General features: G+C 37.6%; 2 pseudogenes; one reads left to right on the forward strand and one right to left on the reverse strand.

Moving 5' to 3' along the window:
* The first annotated feature begins 498 nt into the window (after positions 1–498).
* LOC121788799 lies at positions 499–3078 on the forward strand (annotated as a pseudogene).
* A 74-nt stretch (positions 3079–3152) lies between these two features.
* LOC121788802 lies at positions 3153–7675 on the reverse strand (annotated as a pseudogene).
* Positions 7676–7918: the final 243 nt, after the last annotated feature.

Below are 7918 nucleotides of genomic sequence, written 5' to 3' on the forward strand. Positions count from 1 at the left end.
AGTACCTTTATGTTTTTCGGTGTACCTTCTGTCCTATTCTAAATTCTCTCTCACTAGAAACCTAAGTAAAAGTAAAACCTAAATTTTAGGCAACACTCTCTCTCTCTCTCTCTCTCTCTCAGCACTTTATATCTGGACCCTCATTCTCCGTCATTCTTCTTCACATAATTAATATTCTCTCTTTCTGGGAATATGTCGGCTTAAATTTCAAGTTCTTGATTTTTTTGAAATCTGGTCAAATTTTGCGGTTTTGCAGTTTAAATCGTGTGATATACGTATTCGTAGTTAGCATATGCTTGTTAGTATATTTTGATTTGGATATGTGAAACTGTTTATTTTTTTCACTTGAAGAAAGATTTGTTTTTTATTTTGTTTTTTGGGTTTGATTCTGTTAAGAAGATTGTTTTGGGTTATGTTGGAGTCGGTCTCTGAGATTAGAAAAATATTGAGGTCATTTTCTTAGGGTACTTTATAATCTTTTCTATTTGGGCATTTTCCCAGCTCTGATTGCTGGCTTGAATAAATAAGGCTTTTCATTTTTTGAAAAGTCAAATATTAGTTTTTAATTCTCTTGCATTACTTTGTCCTCTCTTTTATATGAATCTTATTGGCTTAGAAGTCCACATTGGAATAGACTTCTTTGTTTAGCTCATTCGTAGTTATTTGTGGTAGAGTTCTTCTTGCAATAGGAAAGTTATCAGAGTTTTCGTTGCTATAAATTTGGAGATAGAAAGGTTGAGTTGAAGCTCTGATCATTTTGGTGCAACATATTGATTTTGTATGCTGGTTTGCCTGTTTTAGTTAAAAGTTTTGGTTTCTGCTGGCATATTTTCGAGTTTAAGGGCTGAGTTTTAGCAACATGGATCCGAATACGAGTGAGGAATTGAAGGGTCTCGGAAATAGTAGTAGTAAGAGCTTGTCGGATAAGAGCGTAGGAAGCATTAGCAGCAAAGATATGATTTTCGGGCGGATAAGATTGATCTCAAGAGCTTAGATTTGCAGCTTGAGAAGCACTTGAGCAAGGTTTGGTCTAGGAATTTGGAAACTCAGAGCAGCCAGAAGCCGAGAGAGGTGTGGGAGATCGATCCTACTAAGTTAGAACTTCGATACCTTGTGGCTCAGGGAACCTATGGCATAGTTTACCGGAGTACTTATGATGGTCGGGATGTTGCAGGTATTTTGTCCAATCTTGTTGTTTAAGGCTGTCTTCATTTTATGCACTATCTGAAACTGTTTTTATCGGCTGTATCTTTTAGGCGATGCTCGTTGCTTTCTTTTCTGGTCGATACTAGTGAAAGCTTACACAATGACTTATTCTATTTAGCTTTTAAATATCAGAGTAAATGTTTTGGCTGATACTGTATCTACCGAGTGATGGCTGTTGAAGTCGTTATTCAACCAAAATGCGGTTATTACTTAAACTTGTGTGCCCTCTAAGTCATAGTAGTATTTGCGCGAGTTGCTTCTTTAATAAAAGCTCATCTTCTTCGATAGACGTGTTCATTTTAGGCCTCATGACGTCCCTTTCTCTGTTTCACCACTCTGTAGCTACAAAACATCATATGCGTATTTCTTATAACGACAACCCTTGATGTGTTTCTAGACATTGCCTGTATTCGAGTGCATAGATTTAGATTTGCAGCAAAATTAAATCCAAAACACAGTGGATTAGATGATTAAAGTAACTGAGTTGCACAGTGAAAACTTTATATGCCACATTATATGTTTGTGTGATCATTATTTATAGCAAAAATCGAGTTTAGATGTTTTTCTTCTTCTGCAGTTAAGGTGTTGGATTGGGAGGATGGCACGAAAACAGCTGCAGAAGCTGCTGAGATTCGAGCATCATTCAAACAGGAGGTTTCTGTTTGGCACAAGCTCAACCATCCCAATGTTACAAGTGTAAATATCTAACCTTTTTCACGGTCTATTCTCCGTGTTTGAAGTTTTTGTAATTATTTCTAAAAATGAATTCTCGGTGTAGTTCATTGGCGCGTCAATGGGGTGTCACAATTGAAAGTTCCTCCAAAGAATCCATCCGAGGGTCACACAAACCTTCCGCCAAGGGCATGTTGTGTTGTCGTGGAATTTCTCTCCGGAGGCACATTGAAGAGCTACTTATTCAAGAATCGAAAAAAGAAGCTTCCCTTTAAAGTTGTGATCCAGCTTGCTCTGGACCTTGCACGAGGGTAAATCTTTCTTAAATGTGCATTTTGTCTCTATTATTCGATTCTTACCTTATATCATACGTCTCCTTGCAGGTTGAGCTATCTGCACGCGCAAAGGATTGTACATCGTGATGTCAAAGCAGAAAACATGCTTATAGGTGCTCAAAGAACACTAAAAATCGCTGATTTTGGTGTCGCTCGTGTTGAAGCTAATAATCCGAGCGACATGACTGGTGAAACTGGAACTCTAGGCTATATGGCCCCTGAGGTAACTCTCTAGAAATGACATAAAATATGGAAATCAGTATCCTTTCTTGCGACGTATATGCTTATAAATGATAAATTTATGGTCTACTTAGGTACTCGATGGGAAGCCTTATAACCGGAAATGTGACGTATACAGCTTCGGTGTTTGCTTGTGGGAAATATACTGTTGTGATCTGCCTTACAATGATTATAGCTTTGCTGATATTATGTCAGCTGTTGTTCGACAGGTAACTTTATTCACCTTACTGTGATTAAGTTTTGAGCGTTCGATCATTCTAATACTCTCGTCATATGTGTTGGTAGAATCTACGACCGGAGATCCCGCGTTGTTGTCCTAGCTCTCTTGCAAGCATCATGAAACGGTGTTGGGATGCAAACCCGGACAGACGGCCGGAGATGGATGAGGTTGTGAGGCTGCTTGAGGCAATCGACACGAGCAAAGGCGGCGGCATGATACCGGAAGACCAATCAGCAAGGTGTTTCTGCTTTGCTCCGACTAGAGGCCCATAAAAGATTGTCTAGCTTCTCCTCTGTTTTTTCAGCATTAATTAGATGAATTCCCATTTGTGAAGATAGTTTTCTTTATCTACTTTTGAAGGTTTATGGATTTGTGATTTCCTCACTATGCTATCAATTTGCTTCATTGTTGGCCTTTTTTTTCTTTTTAATTCCAAATGAAATGACAGATTTGCAAAAATATTGTACCAAGTAAAGTAATGGAATGGAGGTAGGAATGGTAATTTTATTCACCCCATTTCATCATAAAATTTAAAGAATGTGTAGTTTATTTTCTGTACAATGTTTAAATGCAACCAAACTAAATCAACTAAGCTATGTCAACAAGGTTTTTCATTAAATTGCTATCCCTAAAAAAATAAGGTTTTGGGATTACAAAGAAATGATCAATACAAAGATTTCAAGCGAGTGGGCGAGATAATTTTCTAGGGATTGGCTTCTTCTCCCATCCACTCCTTCCCAAGAACTCCTCGATCAACCTAGGATGAATTTTATCAGAAGCAAAACAAATCTAAATTATATTTCAAGAATAAAAGTATACTTACATGCTGCAAATGGCCTTTTGCGATGCTGCTAGCTCCCGGTCGGGAAAGCATTCGTCCATATGAAAACTCAGCCAAACGTAAAGATCTAGAACCTACAGTTACCAACAGAAGAATAACCCAACGGCATTTCTACGGACCATGGGTCGACAAAGATACTAGCTAGTGTTACAGACCTTATGAATTGATTCGAGTTCCTTTAGTTGCTTGTGTGACTTGGGTATTTTGAGCGTTCCGGGGGTAAATATTTCCTTGAGCCGCACAATATGATTTGTACAATAACTTGTTGCAAACTGACATCAGAGGGATAAGGTAGAATAAGAAAAACCACACCACTAATTTAACAAGGTGACGGGCTAGAGACTAGAAGCATATCTCACCTGAGTGAGTCCCTGAGACGAGATGTCATCTTCCATGTCAACGGGACTGGAAGTAAAAATGCAGGCTAGTTATCATGACCATTGTGTACGAAGGGGATGATTCAATAGCAGAATATAAATGTCACCTCATAACAAATAAATACTTATCACTCAAAGTAAGAGGTAGCTCATCTATTACGGCTGCTACTTTCTGTATATAGGTAACAAGAAATTAGCATCTATAACGATAGATATATTAGAAAAGATGAACAAGCATAGATGGGAAAATGAAGTAGATATATCGTCTTGTGTGTGCGAGTAGTGGAGGAAGGAAGCAAGCATACCAACATCTCCTCACAATTAGTGATAAAATAGTTATCTGACAACTTGGCGTGCTCAACAAAATGCTCCTAAGAAAGACGAGCAGATAGGTATCAGACTAATTAATGGATACTGAAGTAAACACGTACAAAGAGAGAGAGAGAGAGACGTACCAATATCTGCTTTAGACCATAAGTTGGATGTAAACGTGAAAACATAACTATAAGATCGAAGCTAGGGAAGAGTCCACCTTGCTGCATCACAGAATGTCCAACCAGAAATTGTGTCATTGGAAAAATTCCAGCTTAAGTTGGTAAGAGCCAAAATAGAAACACCCTAACTACCTCCAGAGTAGGAGAAGGGGAACTTAGTGATGAATGAAGTAAAGGTAGATCGTCAGCCTTTAGACAAGTCACTTCACCAATAGGAAATTTAGATTTGTATCTTCCAGCTCTTCCTACAAGAAAATTGATGACATAAATATATATTGCGTACAAATGATAAGTATATTCTTAACAAAAACTACTCTCAGACAAAGACTTCATGAAAGATTTGCCACTCAGCATTAATTTTAGTGAAACACAACTTACACAAGTACAGTTGGCAAACAGAATAGCTTACCTGCAATCTGTTTAATCTCAGAAACAGTAAGGTCCCGCATTTCTATACCATCAAATTTTTTCAATGTTGAAAAAATTATTCTGGATATGTTAAGATTGAGACCCATTCCAATGGCATCACTTGCCACAAGAACATCAAAACCATTGTTTCGTCGTTGAACATTGTTGCCTGCAATCTTAAGGAATTTGGTTAGTTCAGCCAATTTCTGCCCTACCAGATAAAGAAATCAAAATGAAAATGGAAAGATAAATAAAATTATCCTGTAAGAACAATAGCATGTAGTCTGAATGAAAAATAATAGTATATATATATGTGCGAATAGATGAAAGCGAAATAATAAAATCCATAGAGATAATATATATAATTGACTTAATCAAAAGCAAAAAACTGAATCACGTAGAAGGTAGATGTCTCCAAATGCCTTAAACATTAAAAGCCTTCAGTAAAAGGATATATTTCAACCGCATTACAATTAGATACAATTCAAGAAGACACAGAAACCTATCCAATTTACTACACTATCTAAATAAACAAATTCCTAAGCAAGACAAATGATAGCCATAAAGAACCTGTCTGCTTCGAGTGGCTGGAGGCAATGAACCATAAACAACGGAGCACATATGCTGTCTTTGATCTTCGATTAGTCTCTGCCAACATAACAATGATAAGAGGGGAACTCAAAAGCCTATAAACTAGTGACCACATTAAAATCTGTATATACATGATTTTGATTTGATTCAGATGACACTGTAATTATATGAAACATCCCTGACATTATCTAGAAAACCCTTAAATTTATATTAGAAGACCTATACACATACAAAAAATAATTGACTTCTCCACTTTCGACCAATACTACAATGATTTGCATCCAACTCACAAGTAGCAAATTTGATTAGTACTACATAGAAGTTATGGTGAAGATCAGGGCCATATTTTGGCAGTTTCTTTATATGCAAACCATTAGTTTTAGGCTTGCATGCACATGGTTCTTGCCTACATGGTGACTTTAGAAGGCATTCAAAAACTTGCAACTGAGTGTCAGTGGGGAGGTACAAAGGGTCAGATACTGAGTACATAAGCCTACCTAAAAGAAAATAAACTGGAAGTTGCCATACCTTCATTTTGTATATCTCATAACGTGAGAATGTGACAATGCAGTCACCTGTCCGTATCTTGGAAAAAGATCCCAGCGGAACATCCAAGGGGACAAGAGGTGAAAGTCTATCATAATATTTAACCTGAATCAACAGGAAAAGTGTACAGTTCAGATTCACTAAGAAGAACATCACATTCCTCTCCTGTAATTTGGCAATTGGCCGCACGATAGACATAAGCACATGTGTTTGAAAACAGTGCAGTTTAAGATTGAGAGAGATTATAATTAAAAGAAATGTGACTTGCTTGAAATGAAAAAGAAATTCATTCTACAGATTAGAAAGCCGAAATGCAATACCTCGACAACATCATCGGTCACTTTAAGGATCTCTTTAATTAAAGGAACAGCTGCTGGATCCCCACACAGGTGTAGTTCATCAGCACATATTCCTAGTAAAGCCCTGGTAAATGAAAAGCCCTTGTTTTGCACCCCAACATCTGTGAGAAAGATAAGATAGTAAACACAGATTACGTTGCGCACACGTATTCAATACTACAGAACAGAATCCATATAAAAAATCAAGCTGATGAAAGAATTTAGATAATGATGCCTAAACTGTGAAGAACTACAAGTGAAATGCAAACATGGAGAACATAAGCAATCTAAGCCACACCCAACCGCCGTATCAAAGAAGAGAAAGGAAAAGAAACCAAATCAGAAATTTCCATTTCAGAATAGCATAAGTTGTTTTGTCCCGTCCAGCACCTTGGAATGAAAAAAGATAACCAATGTCATAATACCAGCTAAAAAGAGACAAAATATCTTTCAAGCATGTAATAGTCTGCCTTTCAATCCTTAAATATTTTGATCTACCCTCCATCTTATTTATGAATAGAAGTTCTATTAAGCAGAATATAATCAGCACATGACGGCTTCTCGTTAGGATTTCGCTTAGAAGTGATATTCCTAGGGTTGGAACGGTACGGTATACCGTGCCGAAATTGCCATACCGCATACCGATATACCGAAAAGTCAGTATACCAAAATTTAGATATCGTTACCTTACCGACATTTCGGTATACCGCAATTATGTTTAATAAAACATTTTGGTACGGTACGGTATGATACCGTACCGAAAACGGGTATACCAAAATTCGGGTATTTTCGGTACGGTAAGTGCGGTATTTCGGTATATTTTCCCAACCCTAGATATTCCCACCCAAATTGTCCTTCCCTACAAATAAGATTTATAATTGGACATTGGAGAAAATATCATCTAGGTCTTCGAAGGGGTAAAATAAGCATCAAGCGAATAATCTTACAGTCCAGCAAATACAGTTGCTTTGCAAGAGACACACAAACATCCTGCTAGTGACACTATCTGGTATGCACAAAGATCTTGCTATCTGAAGTAAATAGACTAAAAATAATGTCCGACTTAGACCATAGGCACACCTGAATTTCATCTACAACCGCACAGCTATAATCAGAATTGACATCTGACATTTCTACAGTAACAGCTTTATGTTTTGCTCCATCAATCTCCTCTCTCTCTTGCCCAGAATGAGCTCACAAGGAACATTGGCCTTGTTCAGACGCTGAGCAACCTCCCATGCTAAAAGTCTCAACGGCCCACAATAGATACCTGTGGCATGATTGTTAAGTCGAAGCCTAGATCCACCTCAATAGATAGACCTAAACATATTATGCACCTGAAGGACTCAACTCCAACCGCTTCAGAGCATGGTATGTTTTGCCACTATTTGTTGGACCAACATGCATATTAATCCGTTTTTTTCGCCGAGCAACAGGATACCATGTATGAGGGCGCGCTAATTTGTGAATACAGAATTAGTACTACAAAAAGGCAATGCAATAAAAATGAATTGCCAAAATACCAAAGGCCCATATGACAAAAGTTCTCTTTACGTGAGGTCTGTAAAATCAAATTTAACGTGCGGTGTAGAGCTGCTGAGCTTCCTTAAGCATTCATAGATGCCACATGAAGTTCTAAACTTCAGCTCC

The sequence above is a fragment of the Salvia splendens genome, unplaced genomic scaffold (assembly GCF_004379255.2).
Source record: "Salvia splendens isolate huo1 unplaced genomic scaffold, SspV2 ctg1148, whole genome shotgun sequence".
Taxonomy (NCBI): Eukaryota; Viridiplantae; Streptophyta; class Magnoliopsida; order Lamiales; family Lamiaceae; genus Salvia; species Salvia splendens.